The 20,583-nt window shown below is 41.5% G+C and overlaps 1 protein-coding gene and 1 pseudogene across 1 annotated transcript in view; one reads left to right on the forward strand and one right to left on the reverse strand.

Moving 5' to 3' along the window:
• Positions 1-20,583, reverse strand: part of LOC148666845 (zona pellucida sperm-binding protein 3-like) — a 779,162-nt gene that overhangs the window by 395,891 nt on the left and 362,688 nt on the right. The window lies entirely within an intron of this gene.
• Positions 700-837, forward strand: LOC148666918 (U1 spliceosomal RNA; annotated as a pseudogene).

The raw sequence follows: 20,583 nt of genomic DNA on the forward strand, positions 1-20,583 counted from the left end.
ATCCTCTAAGTTTCTGTGCAACATTCACAGAGATTTAGCCTGGAGTGTCGTCCACCAGTGCTTACCGGTACGAACTTTCTTGTACCGTAGGGGCCTCACCCCCAGCCCTCGCTGCGATAGGGTGGGCTGCGGCGAGGAGGAGACTGTGACCCATCTCCTGTGGTCCTGCTTTTTTGCTAAGGCCTTCTGGGCACAGTTTGAAGATTGGTTGCAAGCTCTCTCGCCCCAATTTACCCTGACCGCTGCTTTCGTCATATACGGCATCTCGTCAGGAGGAAGTTTGACAGGATCTGGGCCGTGGTGAACATTGGGAAAGACGCCCTGTGGAGAGTGAGGAACATGGGGCTGTTCAAAGGCATCGAGGTCCTAGTCAAGGCAGCAGGTAGCCTGGCCCTGTTCATCATCCGAGAGAACTATTACCTCAGAGATCTGTGGAGAAAAGGGAGGGAGGAAGCAGAAAATCTGTGGGAAATAGAGAACATAGGTCAATATCTCAAGAAACTGTAAAAAACATTATCATGTTTAAGTAAAGAATGTGATTTGCACCAGAAAAAAATAAATTGTTGCTATGTAACTGGTACCGTGTCAAAATGTAATGAGATGTGATCATATATACTGTTTTAAGTACGTATATTAATGTAAAGCTTTCTAATTTGTGATGTCCTGTGTTTTTTTTGTGAAAAGAAAATAAAGTTCTTAAAAATAAAAAATCGGTTCACCCAGGGCGAGGCTCGGCCATTAAACTCCGGCTGTGCTGACCCCTGCGAATTCCCCAAATGTGGGAATCTCGACTGCATAATTTCTGGTAGTGGGGGACTGCGTTCGCGCTCTCCCCTGATGTGCTTGGTCCAATATCAGATACGGAAGAGTTACGACACCACGAGCTGCGATAGGATCCCAGTTCGAAAGGAGTCGATGCCACTGCTGGTTCCCGGTTTCTTTTAGTTAGAGGTCCGGAGAAGCATTTCAAGCTGGTTACACTACTCTTTCCGGACATTCGTTCCCTTTTCAAAGTGAGTCTTTTTGCTGTAGTCTGCATTATTTAGGCTCATATCGAGGTTAGCCTTTATTTGGTCATGGGGGGGCCTCGGTACTGTATGCTAATTCTCAAGACAGTTTCACCCGTTTTCTGATTGCTAGGTTCTATACCAGTGCAGACATGTCAAAAAGTGAATGGCTGTACCTCTATTTCATCCATGCATCGTGCTCAATGAATGAAATCAGTAATAAATGAATATATGTATAGTTATACGAAAAACAAGTGGTTTATTGACTCATCTTCATTTGCAGATTTAGAGGCAGCTTCGATATTCGTTTAACAAATGGGTTTTTTATATGTATGAGTCACACACATGCCATAGCAACAAAACATCTATGCAAATGAAGCTATAGATCACTTTTCTTGGAAGTGTTAAATGTCCATACTTCAGGCTTTCCTCCCAAAGCCTACGGCACCAATCCAGCTCATCCAGCTCTGTCTGTAGAGAAGCCAGGGTATCGGCTTGTTCCACACCCCACCTCTCTCTGTGTACAGTAGAGCCTTCTGTCCTGACTGGAGGAGCTCATCCAGCTGTGTTTGGAGAGAAGCCAGGGTATCAACTTGTTCCCCCCTCCCACCCCTCTCTGTGTACAGAAGAGGTTCCTGTCCTTACTGGAGGAGCTCACCCAGCTGTGTCTGGAGAGAAGCCGGGGTATCGGCTTAATCCACACCCCCACCCCTCTCTGTGTACAGTAGAGCCTACTGTCCTTACTGGAGGAGCTTGTAGGCATCCTCTCACGAGGCACCAATAAATGTAGGTGTCTTGTGCATTTACCGGGACAATTATTAATTGTAGCAGTAAGTCACAAAATGATTCTTTGATGGTTATTAGAAGACCGACCCAGCGGGATAACTCAGCAACGCACACACACGGATACTAATACACAAGAATACATTTATTATTACATAAAATGTGCATATCAACATAACAGATCTTATAGTGACGGTTAGCAGAATACAAAAGGTATATATTCAATCACAGAGTTACAAACCAAGAGGGACATAAATTCCGTATATCATTCATTTAGACAGTTTTGTAAATGAACTTTGTTACAATTTGTACATTAGATACTCAAAAGCAAGTACATGACTCATAGGAATTAAATTGATATCAACTCAGGTTAAGGTAACAATTGAATTCTCGAGCTGTAATGCCGAATGTTGAATACTCGTCCACTCTGTGGGGGTTCAGATCTCCTGTGGACGCAAAGAAGCAGTGGCAGGCTGTTCGACATGAGAGAAGGAGAAGAGAGATTTCTGCTGCGGTGCGCTGCTGATGCTCTCTGAAGACCGGCTAGTTAGTGTTGGCTGAAACTAGCGAGAGATTGCACACAGAAAAGTGACTACAGATCCGAGCAAGTCACACTCTTTAGACAGGAAGAAGACCGGTTAGTTCCCGAAATAGCGCTAGTCCTGAATACTGATATTCAGCTGTCCACAGTTCCAAAAGTAGTTCACTCGTTGATCAGGTGAGCGTTCGCGGTGGGTTCACGAGGCTTGCTGCTGGGCTAACCTCGGGTGGATCCTTTGGTTACGGGCGGGCAACCTCCGTTCTCGACTCTTAGAACAAGGAAAAGTCCTGGCACTGGGACACATTGGCCGTTACGTGACTGTCTGAGCTGAGCCTGAGGATGTCCAGGAGGAGCTGGAGTTTTACCTGGAGGAACTACGGTCGCTCATTGGTTGAAAGTTCCATGGGCATTCGAGAATCATTTTGTGACTTACTGCAACAATTAACAATTGGCCCAGTAAATGCACAAACCCCTACATTTATTGGTGCCTCGTGAGACGATGCCTACATTTATTGGTGCCCAGTGTGAGGATGAGTAACCATGCACTAATCCTTGGGTGTAAACCACTTGGGATGAGACTCTCCCTTGGAATCTCCCAGACAGTGAGGCACCAGAGATGACCATTAATTAGGGTGGCTGATGTGTCTCAGCTTTGGGAGTTGTTCCTTATCAGATTACACTATCAGCTAGAAAAACACCTTAAATGTGAACCAAATGGAATGGCCTCTCTGTGTCCAGCACCACTTGAGATGAGGGAGAGAGAGACTGGCAAAGGAGCAGCAAACTCAAGGTACAACGGTCTCTGTCCTGTGTGAATGCGCTGGTGGACTATTAAGCTACTTGACTGACTAAAACTCTTCCCATACTGACTACAGCTGAAAGGTCTCTCTCCTGTGTGAATGCACTGGTGTGATTGTAAGCGGCTTTTCAGACTAAAACTCTTCCCACACTGATTGCAGCTGAATTGTCTCTCTCCTGTGTGAATGCGCTGGTGGGTTTTTAAGTGACTTGACTGACTAAAACTCTTCCCACACTGATTGCAGCTGAACGGTCTCTCTCCTGTGTGAATGCGCTGGTGGGTTTTTAAGTGACTTGACTTACTAAAACTCTTTCCACATTCACTGCAGCTGAATGGTCTCTCTCCTGTGTGAATGCGCTGGTGGCTTTTTAAGTGGTTTGACTGACTAAAACTCTTCCCACACTGACTACAGCTGAACGGTCTCTCTCCTGTGTGAAGGTGCTGATAGGGTTTTGAAATGCTAGACTGACAGAAACGCTGCTTCTCCCTGTGCCATAATGGCAGTTTTCCCACACCATCTGAGCAAGGCCTTGAGTGATTCTTCCTCATCTCCTGATCGTGCTGGGGTCTCTTATTCTGCAAATGCTCCATGGAATGGCCTTCCTCTGTGTGATGGAACTGAGATTTGTTTTCATCATTATGTCCCTCAGTGTGCTGCTCAGCAGTGTGAATCATCTGGGGCTCCTTCTCCAGCTCTCTGAGACTAAAACCGTCCAGTTCATTCAGTTGTTCCTCTCTTTGCACAAGAACAGACATACTCTCCAGTTCATTAAAACTTTCAACGATTTTCTCAGTAACCAGATTATTAAACCTGTGTGTAAAGTCATCAGATACTAAGGGATCATATGATTGTTTGAGACTCTGCAATGACAGTCTCTCCGCTTGAACAGAACAAGGCCTAATTATTATCAAGCCCTGTAGGAGCTGCTGTTGCTCCTCCCTGTACTGACTCTTCTCAGTGTGCTGTAAATCAGTACTGTTCTCTTCACCAGGTACACCAGTCTGCTGCTCTGCAGGGTCAATCAACTTGGGCTCCATGTCCTGCTCTGTAAGATTTAAAACATCCAGTTTTTCACTGTGCTCTTGTACAGAGATGCAGCCCAGTTCATTACAACCTTGTGTAATATTGATTGTGTCCAGATTATTAATAGTCTCTGTAAAATCATCACATACTAAGAGCCCAGGCGTCTCACTCTCAGGCTCTGTCTTCATCATGGGCACAGAGTCCAGATCCTTGACACTCTGTCTACTTTCTGTGTGCTGCTCACTAAGTGCCTCTTTCCCTTCTGCGGCAGTGAGCTCTGTCTCCTGCATCAGCCTGTGCATCTCCACACTGTGCTGCAGTTCAAGAGGAGCCCTTTCCCCAGCTTCAATAAGAGCACTGGCCTCTGAATCTGTAAACACAAGACAAGACCTTTTTAAGAATAAACTTTATTTTATAGTTTTATACCTTTAGAGGTGGCTTCTCAAAGCATTTTACAGAATGCCAACAACAAAAAATACACAAACTTAGCATGAGGAGAATACACAGTTAGAGGAGACAGTAGACAGTGGTACTAAGTAAAGTAGGAACAGAAGGGTACAGAACAGTTAAATAAAGGCTCTTCTGAAGAAAATGTTTTTGAGTCTGGATTTGGAGTTTAGAGAAGGTGACTCTCTGATATCCTTGGGGAGAGAGTTCCAGAGCTTGGGGCATAAAATTAGAAGATCCTGTCACCCATACAATGTAGACGGGCTTGGGGGACAGATCGGAGAACAGAATTAGAAGAGCGAAGATTGCAAGGTAGGGAGTAGGGTGATAATATCAGACCAGTATGGAGGTGTCAAGCCAAGCCAAGACATTGAGCGTCTTATAGGTGAGCAGGAGGATTTTTAAGTCGATAAATAACTTGACAGGAAGCCAGTGCAAGGACTCCAGGATAGGAGTAATGTGATCATTTGTACTAGACCTGGTCAGGATTCTGGCTGCTGAATTTTGGACATACTGCAGTTTGTTCAATGTGGATTTAGAAACCCCAGAGAGTAGAGCGTTACAGTAGTTGATTTGGGAGAAGACAAAAATTTTCAGCCACAGTTAGTGATAACACAGGGCGTAGTCGAGCAATATTTATGAGGTGAATGAAAGATGTTCTGACAACATGCTGCACATGTGGGTCGAATGTCAAATATCATCCCCAAGTTTTTCAATTTAGACTGAAGCTTAAGTACAAGGCCATCTACAGATAGGGTTACACATTGGTTGTACAAAGTTGATGGGTGGTCCCAATAAGGACGACTTCAGTCTTGTCACAGTTAAAGGAAGGAAATTGAGTCACCCAAGTTTTTATATCGGGGATGCAAATTAATAGAATAGAGACAGCCACATCATCGTCAGGTTTGGTATGGATGGATATTTGAGTATCATCAGCATAGTAGTGATAGCTGAGGCCATGTGATCTTAAAAGCCTTAAACTACACACACGCATACTAGTACACTCACAATCAATTTGGGTTGTTTTAACATAGTGGAATAAGTGGGTATAAGGGCGTGTTCTGATTTAGCTTTGTCAGAAACATAACTACCATGCAAAAAGTAAGACTACTGTAATAATATCACAATTACATTACATTTACATTAACACTGCACTGAGAGAGATAGAGAGGGGTTAATATAGACACACTGTCTAGACACTCCAGTACATTAACACTGCACTGAGAGAGAGGTTAATATAGACACACTGACTGGACACTACAGTGCATTAACACAGCACTGAGAGAGAGGGGTTAATACAGACACATTGACTGCACAATACAGTACATTAACACTGCACTGAGAGAGGGCTTAACACAGGCACTGCGACTGGACAAAACAGCACATTAACACTGCAACCAGAGAGAAGGATTAATACAGACACTCTAAGTCTACACTCTAAGCTCTAAGTCCCACACCTGAAGAAGGCTCCACAGCCGAAACGTTGTTTTCTTTCTTCTTTTTTTTCAGCATGGAATAAACCTATTACTTGTTCCTAAATTAAAAATGGATGACTAGAAGGTGACTATGACAGACACTTGACTTGACTAAGACTATGACTAAATCAAAAACTGGAAACTAAATGAACACTGCAAATAAGTACACAGAAAAGTAACACTCAGAATTAACAACTTTTCTAAGCACACATTACATTTGTTGGTATCATACACCTCTATTGACAGCAACAATCAGCATCGACCAGCAAATTCTTAATAACCACGTCAAGGTTTAAATGTGAAAACAGCATGTTGATTGGTCAAAGCCCAAGCACAGTCCACAGTGTGCTGTTTATGGTTGAACTCTAGAAGCAGTGAATGGTTTAGAAAGTGAATTCAGAGGGAGACAGTCTGATACAGAACTGTTTAATTACAGAGAGGCCCCCAGCTGGATCAGAAAGAGGTGAGCTGGTGATTCAGAAAAAAAAACCAAAGAGGGGAAAAAAGGCAAAAAGGCACAGAGATAACCAGTGGGAGAAAATGAGATCAGGGATGATTTTCCACTAATTCATTACTTGATATGTTAAGTGGAGAAGGGTTGTTCTGAATATACCTTACTGAAGATAACGCTAACACGAGTGAGGGACACTTATTAACAACAGCGGATTGAATCATAATAATAAATAAAAAACTTCATTCTATATAGCACCTTTACAGAGGGAAAAAAAGCTACACAGCGGGAGGAGGCAGCAGAATTAGGTGCAGTGTATGGGTACAGTGAGGTTTCAGATAAGGAGGGCAATAAGGAGTTTGATTAAACTGATTGAGATCTAGATTGAGATGCTCATTGAAAAACTGGCCGTCTGATAGTCAGATCTGTTTGAGTGGCAGGGTGAGATGGTGAGATTGCTTATGTTGCTCCTTGCAACTGCAGGATACAGGTCGGACCCAGTCTGGACACGACAATAAAAAGGCAGGACCCCCAACAAAAGCAAAGACCCAAACACAAATGATCCGAACCTGATTCTTTAGAAAGCAGAGAGCATAGATTCTAAAAAAACCCACAAATATCAAATTTAGTAAAATAATATTGAGGTGAATTGTTTAGAAACACCTTCTCCTGATTAGTGGGTGGATTCTGAGAATAAGCAGATAAATTGCCATTAATCTGGTAGCATCAGGGTTAAGCTTTGAAGAGAGATTTAACTGCAGGTAACATTTACAGGCAGCAAGGCAGTTGATCTCTTCTTTAGGTCTTTGTAGGAGCTATTTAAGAGTTGAATACTTAGCAACACCTTCTTTATAAATTGGGTAACTTGCATGCTGTATGTTTATTGTGTGTGTAGATTAGTGTGTGTATTGTCATTGTTAATAAATATTTGTTAGCCCAGTGTGTCTTTCTTCTGCCTCTTTCTGTGTCAGCACAAAGAACACAAGTGCTTCTTAATCTTATTATTGCTCAGTTATATGGGGGTTATAATCATTTCGTTTAATTGTTGATTTACCCTCTGGGCCATTTCAGGCTGTCCCTCTAATTTCAAAACCCCCTATTCGTAACAGCTGGTGTCACCAATTTTCTGTGATGAACTGGTATCCCGTCCATGGTGTATCCCACACTGTGCCACTTGCATGCTGGGATAGGCTCCGGCTCTACCGTACCCCTGTACTGGGTAGAGCAGTGAATTCAACTGAGAGGAAATGACTATCTCTAGAAGACTCATACACCTTCTGCTTTGTGCTTATTCCAAAGAGGTCAGGAAGAGAAATGTGGACCTTGCAGTGCTGGTACTCAACTCAACAGTAAGACAACACTGCCAGACAGTCAGCACAAAAACACCAAGAGAAAAACCCAGGAAACAGAGTTTGGACTTTTAATTCCTTCCAAATCCACAACACTCCTTCTCCTCCAAGATCAATCAACACAGAAGAATCCCCAAACTTCAAACACCCCAATACACTGCACCTTACCAGAGACAATCCAATATTCACTTGCTCCTGCACCTCAAACCCCTGACCGCTGGAAAACATAAGAATGCATACAGCCGTCGACTGATTGACCATTTTTATCCTGTTTACAATTTCACGGTTATTTCCAGATTTTATTTGCGTTTGTAAATCCTAAATCACTGGAAACACGTTTGGCCAAGAATATGTTAAAAATAAGGAAGATGTTCCAAAAATTAAAAAAAAACTAAACAAGGAAGATACCAACATTTTTCCGTAATGATTATGTAAATACAGTAGCTCATCATTTTTTTTTATCTGAGTCATTGAATGATATGGAGTCAGTCTAAATTATGTGTTCTAAGCCCTGTTTCTGAAATAAAGATGTTTTCAGCACCATAATTGGAAAACAACAGTTCAGTACTGTACTGAGAGAGAGAGGGGTTCGTACAGACACACTGACTGGACACTCCAGTACATGAACACTACACTGAGAGTGAGAAGGGTCAATACAGACAAAGTGACTGACATAATAGTCCAAAGGAGTTAGTACAGACAGACCCTGGTGGACTGGAATGTTTAAACCTATCTATATAAATATAAAATCTAAAGATATAACACAATAATTATAATACAAATACAACATTTGTATTTTCCCGAATGACGTCGGATTGTACACTGATTCGGTGAAATAATTATATTATAATACAAATACAGTATTATATACCGTGGAGATATATATATATCATAATAACGTCGGATTACACACTGATTTAGAGAAACAAATGCTGAATATGAGTTATTTTTATAACCGGCCAACGGTTCAGTTTCCAGTAAAGAATCCCGTTGCTACATCACACAAGTCTTTCCCACTTCACTCTGTATCTCTCCACTATATTCTCACCAGTGAGGAAGTTAAAGACACTGTTTTTAAACACACAGACAAGTCACCACACTGACCTGAGAACTGCAGTTCCGTGTCCATTTCTTCCTTTATTCCTGCAGTGGCTTCACAGGGAAGCGTGTATCCAACACGATCTTTCTGTCCATGATCTCCTGCTCCCGACTCCTTCTCCCACAGCTGCAATCTCCACTTCAGGCTCTCGTTCTCCTTCTTCAGCTGCGCCATTTCACTCCCGAAACTCTCTTCCACACACTGTGTGAATATAAACACAGACCGTCTCACCAGAGTCTGGGAGACGCTGCGGAGTTTGTTTTCAATCTCATCCTCAGAGTCAGACATTCTGTTTCGGAACACATGTGAAACTTCATACACGATCGATTTGAGCAAAACCTCCATGAAAGAGCGAAGTTCAGTTTCCAGATTAAAAATTGCCATATTTAACCAAAGCTGATCACAAATACAGAGAGATTGCTGTGCTGATACTGAAATGACAAACACTAAGACTCCTACGCCCCTACGGGTCTATATTGCAAGGGTTTTAATTCACACCTGAAGCAGGAACAGGAACTGAGCGATCACTCCTCCTACATCCTGCCACATGACGCACTTTCTTAGTGATTGTTGCTATGCACTTCACGTAAAGGACTTTCAGTATGTTGGATCTTGTTGAATATACTGTAACGCAACGGGGGCTCAGGCGGGCGCCCTTGCCGCATCTGGTCGGCCCCTGCACCCTCGGGGGCTCGAACCCGGGACTTCCGCGTCTCTCTGCAGGGACCTAGCCCCGTGAGCCAAAGAGAGATCTCTCCACAGCCCAGTAGCTGTGGTCCTGCTATCACAGGGAAGGGCGGTGACGTCACCCGCTCTGGTACGCCGGCTCTTACACAGTGCCTGTCGGCCGTAAGCGTTACACTCTCCCCCGCTTAAATCGCCGTCCCGGCGAAGGGCTATCCCGCCCCGCTTCTGACACCAATGTAACGCAACGGGGGCTCAGGCGGGCGCCCTTGCCGCATCTGGTCGGCCCCTGCACCCTCCGGGGCTCGAACCCGGGACTTCCGCGTCTCTCTGCAGCGACCTAGCCCCGTGAGCCAAAGAGAGATCTCTCTTTGGCTCACGGGGCTAGGTCGCTGCAGAGAGACGCGGAAGTCCCGGGTTCGAGCCTCCAGTCGGGATGGGGCCGACCAGATGCGGCAAGGGCGCCCGCCTGAGCCCCCGTTGCGTTACATTGGTGTCAGAAGCGGGGTGGGATAGCCCTTCGCCGGGGACGGCGATTTAAGCGGGGGAGAGTGTAACGCTTACGGCCGACAGGGCGCTGTGTAAGAGCCGGCGTACCAGAGCGGGTGACGTCACCGCCCTTCCCTGTGATAGCAGGACCACAGCTACTGGGCTGTAGAGAGATCTCTCTTTGGCTCACGGGGCTAGGTCGCTGCAGAGAGACGCGGAAGTCCCGGGTTCGAGCCTCCAGTCGGGATGGGGCCGACCAGATGCGGCAAGGGCGCCCGCCTGAGCCCCCGTTGCGTTACAATACAATGAAAAATAATGTAGCATTGTTTACAAATATATGTGCGTAAAATATACACATATATGTACACATACAAATATATATGTTGTATTTTCATATATTTCCAGATCATTCGCCTGTATTGAAATAAATAACAGTACTTAAACATGTATTGAAATAAAGAGATCAAACTTTGAATGTAATGGATTCATACAGTATCTAAACAATGTCTGCTAATAGACGGTAATGTGGACAATTCCTGTTGCCAATTGGTTGGATATCTCCAAGACATCCAAGAGATCAGGTATTGAAAATATTTTTTTAAACAGAAAATGTGAAATGGAAAGTAGGTCAAAAGCCTTCTGATAATCTAAGTACACCATACTACATGTTCTGTGCATCCATTAGTTTTATGGGCTTTATGGGATTAAATTAGTTAGACAAATTATATTTCTGATTACAATAGATAGTTTTATATCTCTATTCATAGAAAAGGTTGGTTTTATTATAATTTATAGTAATCCTTTGTTTCATTTTTTTTTCAGAAAAAAAGACTGCAATGTTGATGGAATAAGAAAAAAAGGTCCCTAAAAGACTGATTTGAATGAAGCATTTTTTGTCCACATTTAACATTTTGCAGCTCTCTGACAAACCAGCAGCATTCTGACAGAAAACTGTCATTGTCTCAGTTGTCCAGAGGAGCAGAGTGACTGAGAGGTCAGAGCTGTTAGCTGGTATTGCCAGTGTGAGAACAGCTCTCCAGCTCTGTCTCATTGACTTCACACCACCTGAGTGCTGATGCTCTTTCTCTCCTGCTCGTCTCCTCTCCACTACCGTCTTTTGTTCTTTTGTTTGATTTATCAGCTGCCCCTCATACATGAAGGAGGCACCAAAGCCAAAACATTGTGTCTCTTTTCTTTTCACTATGGAATAAACCTTTACCTGCTCCTATCTCATTCACTCTCTTTCTCACCTTGTCTGCAGTCTCACCTCCTGCTGCTCCATTGTCTGCAGTTTCTGTCCAGAGTTTCACCTCCTGCTGCTCCATTGTCAGAATGAATGATGAGTCACAGGACTGTTCTCACCTGTTAACACCCAGTAACATTTCTGCCCAGGTGGCAATTTAAATACCTGATTCTGTATTTTAATGTGTCTGTTTTGTGTTTAATGTCTTCATCCTGCTCTTTTTTGTAATGAAATTTATGTACTTGAAGTTGTAAAACTCAAACCTTGGTTTACCATGAGATTTTAACGTGATTTCTTGTTGTAATGTTCATCTGCATTTGATATGTTTATATTTCACTATATTTAATCATAATCATATGTACTCATACATAATCCATGTAGATAATGTAAAATAAATCTCATGTCACAGTAAAGGCCCACACAGTGAGAATTCTTGAAGAATAAAATCACACTGCACAACTTTGGGACATCACGTCCAAGTTTAGTGACAGCAACATTAGAGATTTTAAGCTAAGACATTTCAGATCACCTTTTTATTAAAAGTTCAAGCAAAATTGAATAACTTTGCAAGGAACATTTCAAAATCTCAATCAAATCCAGTACAATCCCAATGGATTAATCTGAATTTACTCTCTGCGATCCCGACAAGTTGGGAAACAATTTTATGGTTCTTATGGTAAGAAAAATAACACGAGACCACACAGATTCTTTAATGCTTACATCATAATGTTATTAGACTAGGACACCGATGTGAATATGTGTTTGGGTTTCGATGAGCTGATTCTTGTTGAAGAATTGGTGATTTACGATTAAAGAATCAGTAGTGTCGGAAAGCAGGAGCTCTGTTCCTCAGCGATCTGAGGGAGTGCCCATACATGCTCTGCAATGGGGAAGAAATCGAAATTCTCATCTGTGCTGTGAAGGAGATTCTCAAATGCTTCCATCATATTGCTTTCATGCTAGGATACAAGTGTGTATAAGTGTTTGGTTTTCACTGATTCTTGTTGAAGAATTGGGGATTTACGGTGAAAGAATCAGAATCCTCGGAATGCAGAAGCTTTGTTTCTCAGCAATTGTAAGGATCCCAAAGACAGGTCTATGTAGAGCAGTGTGATGATTTGTATTAAAAAGACAATGTCAGCAATTCAAAGCATGTAGGCAGCATGAATAATGCAGAGCTCAGTAAAAACAATCTGAAGCCGTAATTCCCTTCATATCCCGAGCAGTGCATTCTGACACGGTGGCTGTGCAGAAGAAAATGAGAAATGCCAAACTTTACCCACCTCATTGCGGTTACTGCTACTCCTGCGTCAGTAGCTTTAAGATTCTCCTGACATCTGATTGTCTTGCATCTAATATTAAGAGGATTTCTCTGCTGGCCACAAGACACGAACTGGCAACTTTCCAGCCACAGGCACAGATCCCTAGCCACCACACCACCCCATATACTATGCATGGTACTACAGCGCTGAGCTCACTCTGGTGCAGTTCAGCAATGTGAGAGGAAGGGCAGTAACGCAATGGATAACACATATTAGAAGATTGTAGGTTCATCTCCTGCTTGACTCGTGTTGCTTTTAGACCTATCAGGCTCCTCAGTAATAAATGTCCTCTGTGTAAGTGAACTGCACCTGAGAGCTATAGAACCACACATTGGGTCAATTGCAACAAACTTTCGAAAGGAGCACACAGCTGCGGACTAGTTAACACGGTTCTATCTAGAGATCATCTCCAGCTCTGAGCTCAATTGCAACGAAAAACCATGTGGAACAAACCTGGAGAGCAGCTGAATTTATGCTCAGGTTTCAGCACTGTTGTTTTTTCTAATTAACTGCAGGGGTTCTGAACCAAAACTTTTCAATTATTCTGATCAATGTGTTAATATGTAGGTCATAATTGTTATTTTTTCTGTCTCGTTCAAGTATATAACTGGAAATCGATATTTTAATGTAGTTATTTCCAATTCAACAACGGCATATATTTTAAAATATTGCAGATCTGGGTAAGTTTGCTCTCAAAAGCAGGAAACTTAGAACAGGACTTAACTTCCACATTCAATTTATTGGTGATTCTTTGCTACGCACTGAACCTTTTTATTTTTAGCTTGAACAGAGAAAGCTATAAAGGGGCCTGAATCAAGTGTTCAGAATCATGCGGATCAGAAAATTGTAGATCTGACTCCTGCCTGGCTTGTCAATCAGGCTCCTCAGTAATAAATGTCCTTTATGTAAGGGAACTGCACCTGACAGCTATAGAACCACACATTGGGTCAATTGGAACAAACTTTTCAATGGAGCACACAGCTGCAGACTAGTTAACCAGGTGTTAACCATACTGTCTGGAGATCATCTCCAGCTCTGGGCTCAATCGCAATGAAAAACCGTGCAGAACAAAGCTGGAGAGCAGTTGAACTTGTTCTCAGGTTGCAGCACTGTTGTTTTTCTAATTAACACTAACTGCAGGGGTTCAGAATCAAAGCTTTTCAATTATTCTGGTCAGTATGTTAATCTGTAGGATATGAAGTATGTGGGTATATGTAATATCATAATCATTTTTTTTGTCTGTCCAAGTATATAACTGGATATTGTCGATAATTTAGTTATTTCCAATTAATTATTCCATATATTTTAAAATATTGCAGATCTGGGTAAGTTTGCTCACAAAAGCAAGAAACTTAGAACGGGACTTATACGAAGAGACTTTGTTTATGTTTTTTTTCTTCTTCTACATTGACCCGATGGTGTGCTTAAGTCTTCCATAAAACGTCTATAGAAGAGAAGGGTTTTGCTGCATCAACTTCTGGGTTATGGGCCCAGCACGCGTCAGATGCGCCACTCTGCTGTGTGATGAGAGTGTCAACACAACTATTCTTTCTATGCCTTCTAAAAGTATACCTGAGATGAAAAGTTGCAATGGTAAAAGATGTCATATTAAGCACTTGGTGTTCTTTAGTACAGATCTTCACACTGTGCTCTACATAGACATGCCTTCAAGATCGCTGAGAAATTAGAGCTCCTGCTTTCCGACACTACTGATTCTTTAATCATAAATCACCAATTCTTCAACAAGAATCAGCTCATCGAAACCCAAACACATATTCACATCGGTGTCCTAGTCTAATAACATTATGATGTAAGCATTAAAGAATCTGTGTGGTCTCGTGTTATTTTTCTTACCGTAAGAACCATAAAATTGTTTCCCAACTTGTCGGGATCGCAGAGAGTAAATTCAGATTAATCCATTGGGATTGTACTGGATTTGATTGAGATTTTGAAATGTTCCTTGCAAAGTTATTCAATTTTGCTTGAACTTTTAATAAAAAGGTGATCTGAAATGTCTTAGCTTAAAATCTCTAATGTTGCTGTCACTAAACTTGGACGTGATGTTCCAAAGTTGTGCAGTGTGATTTTATTCTTCAAGAATTCTCACTGTGTGGGCCTTTACTGTGACATGAGATTTATTTTACATTATCTACATGGATTATGTATGAGTACATATGATTATGATTAAATATAGTGAAATATAAACATATCAAATGCAGATGAACATTACAGCAAGAAATCACGTTAAAATCTCATGGTAAACCAAGGTTTGAGTTTTACAACTTCAAGCACATAAATTTCATTACAAAAAAGAGCAGGATGAAGACATTAAACACAAAACAGACACATTAAAATACAGAATCGGGTATTTAAATTGCCACCTGGGCAGAAATGTTACTGGGTGTTAACAGGTGAGAACAGTCCTGTGACTCATCATTCATTCTGACAATGGAGCAGCAGGAGGTGAAACTCTGGACAGAAACTGCAGACAATGGAGCAGCAGGAGGTGAGACTGCAGACAAGGTGAGAAAGAGAGTGAATGAGATAGGAGCAGGTAAAGGTTTATTCCATAGTGAAAAGAAAAGAGACACAATGTTTTGGCTTTGGTGCCTCCTTCATTTATGAGGGGCAGCTGATAAATCAAACAAAAGAACAAAAGACGGTAGTGGAGAGGAGACGAGCAGGAGAGAAAGAGCATCAGCACTCAGGTGGTGTGAAGTCAATGAGACAGAGCTGGAGAGCTGTTCTCACACTGACAATACCAGCTAACAGCTCTGACCTCTCAGTCACTCTGCTCCTCTGGACAACTGAGACAATGACAGTTTTCTGTCAGAATGCTGCTGGTTTGTCAGAGAGCTGCAAAATGTTAAATGTGGACAAAAAATGCTTCATTCAAATCAGTCTTTTAGGGACCTTTTTTTCTTATTCCATCAACATTGCAGTCTTTTTTCTGAAAATTGAAACAAAGGATTACTATAAATTATAATAAAACCAACCTTTACTATGAATAGAGATATAAAACTATCTATTGTAATCAGAAATATAATTTGTCTAACTAATTTAATCCCATAAAGCCCATAAAACTAATTGATGCACAGAACATGTAGTATGGTGTACTTAGATTATCAGAAGGCTTTTGACCTACTTTCCATTTCACATTTTCTGTTTAAAAAAATATTTTCAATACCTGATCTCTTGGATGTCTTGGAGATATCCAACCAATTGGCAACAGGAATTGTTCACATTACCGTCTATTAGCAGACATTGTTTAGATATGAATCCATTACATTCAAAGTTTGATCTCTTTATTTCAATACACGTTTAAGTACTGTTATTTATTTCAATACAGGCGAAGGATCTGGAAATATATGAAAATACAACATATATATTTGTATGTGTACATATATGTGTATATTTTACATACATATATTTGTAAACAATGCTACATTATTTTTCATTGTATATTCAACAAGATACAACATACTGAAAGTCCTTTACCTGAAGTGCATAGCAACAATCACTAAGTGCGTCATGTGGCAGGATGTATGAGGAGTGGTCGCTCAGTTCCTGTTCCTGCTTCAGGTGTGAATTGAAACCCTTGCAATAATATAGACCCGTAGGGGCGTAGGAGTTTTAGTGTTTGTTATTTCAGTATCAGCACAGCAATCTCTCTGTATTTGTGATCAACTTTGGTGAAATATGGCAATTTTACTGTTCAGTCTGGAAACTGAACTTCGCTCTTTCATGGAGGTTTTGCTCAAATCGATCGTGTATGAAGTTTCACATGTGTTCCGAAACAGGATGTCTGACTCTGAGGATGAGATTGAAAACAAACTCCGCAGCGTCTCCCAGACTCTGGCGAGACGGTCTGTGTTTAAAATCACACAGTGTATGGAAGAAAGTGTCGGGAGTGAAATGGCGCAGCTGAAGAAGGAAAACGAGAGCCTGAAGGTGAGATTGCAGCTGTGGGAGAAGGAGTCGGGAGCAGGAGGAGATCAGGGAGGGACAGATCGTGTTGGACACCCGGTTCCCTGTGAAGTCACTGCAGAAATAAAAGAAGAATTGAACACGAAACTGGAGCTGTCAGGTCAGTGTGGTGACTTGTATGTAGTCAGAGTGTGTGTGTTTAAAACCAGTATCTTTAACTTCCTCACTGGTGAGAATATAGTGGAGAGATACAGAGTGAAGTGGGAAAGTCTTGTGTGATGTAGCAACGGGATTCTTTACTGGAAACTGAACTGTTGGCCGGTTATAAAAATAACTCGTTCATATTCAGCATTTGTTTCTCTAAATCAGTGTGTAATCCGACGTTATTATGATATATATATATATTACGGTATATAATACTGTATTTGTATTATAATACAATTCTTTCACCGAATCAGTGTACAATCCGACGTCATTCGGGAAAATAAAAATATTGTATTTGTATTATAATTATTGTGTTATATCTTTAGATTTTATATTTATATAGATAGGTTTAAACATTCCATTCCACCAGGGTCTGTCTGTACTAACTCCTTTGGACTATTATGTCAGTCACTTTGTCTGTATTGACCCTTCTCACTCACAGTGTAGTGTTCATGTACAGATGCAGCCATTCAAAATGCGCGGTAAAAACCCGCGGTACAGTAACCTACCCACAAGCCACCGCGGGGCACCGGAGGGCACCGCAGGGCAAGTGATTGGCTGGCCAAAATGACCGACAGGGGCACTCATGGTGCATTGGTCGGTAGTGCAAAGATTTAATCATTTAATGTCTTTACTGTACACATTTTAATCCACTTAGTTTTGAATATTTATATGGATTTTACCACTAAAGGGAAATTTTAGTAGCTGAGCATAAAAAGAAGAGGAGCATAATGCATCTGAAGGTCATAAACGATATTAATTTAGGAACATAAACATTACTGTATGTATGTAAACTGTACTGTGTATGGCTGGTCTTGGTAGTTTAAAGAAAAAATACACACCAGTCTTCCATTTCTCCCTGAACATTTTAAGCATGAAAGTTTTATGAAACGGTACCCAAATATGCGATTGCTGTATAGAATGAATTTTAATTTAAAAAAATGATTTTACACGAACATTAAGCTGTTTACATCTTCCGCCTGAGAACAGTCACCCGTTGCTACCCAACGCAGAATGGTGATTGGCTGACACCATCTGACACCCCTCTGATTGGAGAAAAAAGACGTGCTGGTTTGCTATACATACTGTACCAGGAAGAGGATTTCTTTCTATTCAAAACGTGTATTTTAAAAGTTTAAGAAGTAAAAACCTTACAGCGTACACAGATTTCTAAACTGATCAGGATCGTTATCTTTGTCTTATGCATAATAATGTTCACCGCTCTGTCCAGCAAATTAATAATAAACTTTATTTTATATAGCTTTTTAAACGAATAAGTAATTAGATTGCTCATAAACCTAATCACTTGCTTTTTCTTTTTATTTAGGCTCAGATTTCAACTATAGATCGTATTATTAATAACCATAATAACAACCAACCAACAAAAACAACCATATAAACATAATACCAACCAAAAACATAGATAACGACCACAATACAAAATCAAATAATCAAACCATTTTACTCTCGCAAAGTCCTCCAGTTATCATAATCCCGCCCCTTATGCAAAACCAAACCTTCCTCCCATCCCAGTTTATCCTGTTTATCATAAACAAAATCCACCTCAATTTTCAACATAAAGCATTACACAAAATCAATACCTCAACACTCCATACTCAACAACGATAATTCACAAACAGCCAGAACATGTAACTACACATTCCCAAACAGACCTAATTTCCATAGCCCCGCCCCTTATGCAAAACCAACACCCCTCCCCTGTTCTCTCTCTCCCCTGGTGGTTGTAATTGTTTTTATTTTCAAATAAATTTTAGCAAAGTCATGTATTTTAAAAATCTTAAGATTTTTATATTTATGTCTTTATTTAGTGGTTTCATTAGTGACAAAGGCTAAACTTTCTTGGAAAATTGTCTTTTATGTAAACCATGTTTGCTATTAATTCATTCAGGGCTAAAATATGTTCATTGTCTTCTAATGAAAGAAGGGTTCCTTTCGCCGTAGTCGGGAGCCTAGCCTTTAACTAGTAAGTACTGTATTTACTGGGTTTTTGAGGGGGGGGGGTGTCTTTCGCTGGAAATCTCGCCTCCTACTTTGAAAATACCCGTGAAACCGGCTCAATTCGTCACAGCCAGCACTCCTGCAGAGAGGGGGGTTGTACTTGCAGTGTATACAGTACACGCGTTATGCTCTTCGTTAATGTCTGTGAAGTTTTATTTAATCTCTGAGCCATACTGATTCTTCTGGAAGCCAGTTTCCGCCAGGTAGTAAAAAAAAACACACTATGGTATTCTCTCCAATGCAGTGCAGTTAAAAACATACCTCTGATGCTGCTCCTAAATGAATATCGTTTATGACCATCAGAAGCTTTATGCTCCTTTTCTTTTTTCCAGTGGATTGAACAGGGAGAGGCATTTCATGATGTAACTCTCTCCCCAAGGATATCAGAGAGTCACCTTCTCTAAACTCCAAATCCAGACTCAAAAACATTTTCTTCAGAAGAGCCTTTATTTAACTGTTCTGTACCCATCTGTTCCTACTGTACTTAGTACCACTGTCTACTGTCTCCTAACTGTGTATTCTCATCGTGCTAATTTTGTGTAATTTTTTTTGTTGGCATTCTGTAAAATGCTTTGAGAAGCCACCTCTAAAGGTATAAAACTATAAAATAAAGTTTATTCTTATAAAGGTTTTGTCTTGTCTTGTGTTTACAGATTCAGAGGCCAGTGCTCCAATTGAAGCTGGGGAAAGGGCTCCTCTTGAACTGCAGCACAGTGTGGAGGAGTGGGGCTCCAGTCTGACGCAGGAGACAGAGCTCACTGCCGCAGAAGGGAAAGAGGCACTTAGTGAGCAGCACACAGAAAGTAGACAGAGTGTCAAGGATCTGGACTCTGTGCCCATGATGAAGACAGAGCCTGAGAGTGAGACACCTTGGCTCTTAGTATGTGATGATTTTACAGAGAATATTAATAATCTGGACACAATCAACATTACACAAGGCTGTAATGAACTGGGCTGCATCTCTATACAAGAGCACAGTGAAAAACTGGATGTTTTAAATCTTACAGAGCAGGACATGGAGCCCAAGTTGATTGACCCTGCAGAGCAGCAGACTGGTGTACCTGGTGAAGAGAACAGTACTGATTTACAGCACACTGAGAAGAGTCAGTACAGGGAGGAGCAACAGCAGCTCCTACAGGGCTTGATAATAATTAGGCCTTGTTCTGTTCAAGTGGAGAGACTGTCATTGCAGAGTCTCAAACAATCATATGATCCCTTAGTATCTGATGACTTTACACACAGGTTTAATAATCTGGTTACTGAGAAAATCGTTGAAAGTTTTAATGAACTGGAGAGTATGTCTGTTCTTGGGCAAAGAGAGGAACAACTGAATGAACTGGACGGTTTTAGTCTCAGAGAGCTGGAGAAGGAGCCCCAGATGATTCACAGTGCTGTGCAGCACACTGAGGGACATAATGATGAAAACAAATCTCAGTTTCATCACACAGAGCAAGGCCATTCCATGGAGCATTTGCAGAATAAGAGACCCCAGCACGATCAGGGGATGAAGAAGAATCACTCAAGGCCTTGCTCAGATGGAGTGGACAAACTGCCATTATGGCACAGGGAGAAGCAGCGTTTCTGTCAGTCTAGCATTTCAAAACCCTATCAGCACCTTCACACAGGAGAGAGACCGTTCAGCTGTAGTCAGTGTGGGAAGAGTTTTAGTCACTCGCACCTCTTAAAACGACATCAGCACATTCACACAGGAGAGAGACCA

The sequence above is a fragment of the Lepisosteus platostomus genome, chromosome 5, assembly GCF_059453375.1.
Source record: "Lepisosteus platostomus isolate fLepPlt1 chromosome 5, fLepPlt1.hap1, whole genome shotgun sequence".
NCBI lineage: Eukaryota > Metazoa > Chordata > Actinopteri > Semionotiformes > Lepisosteidae > Lepisosteus > Lepisosteus platostomus.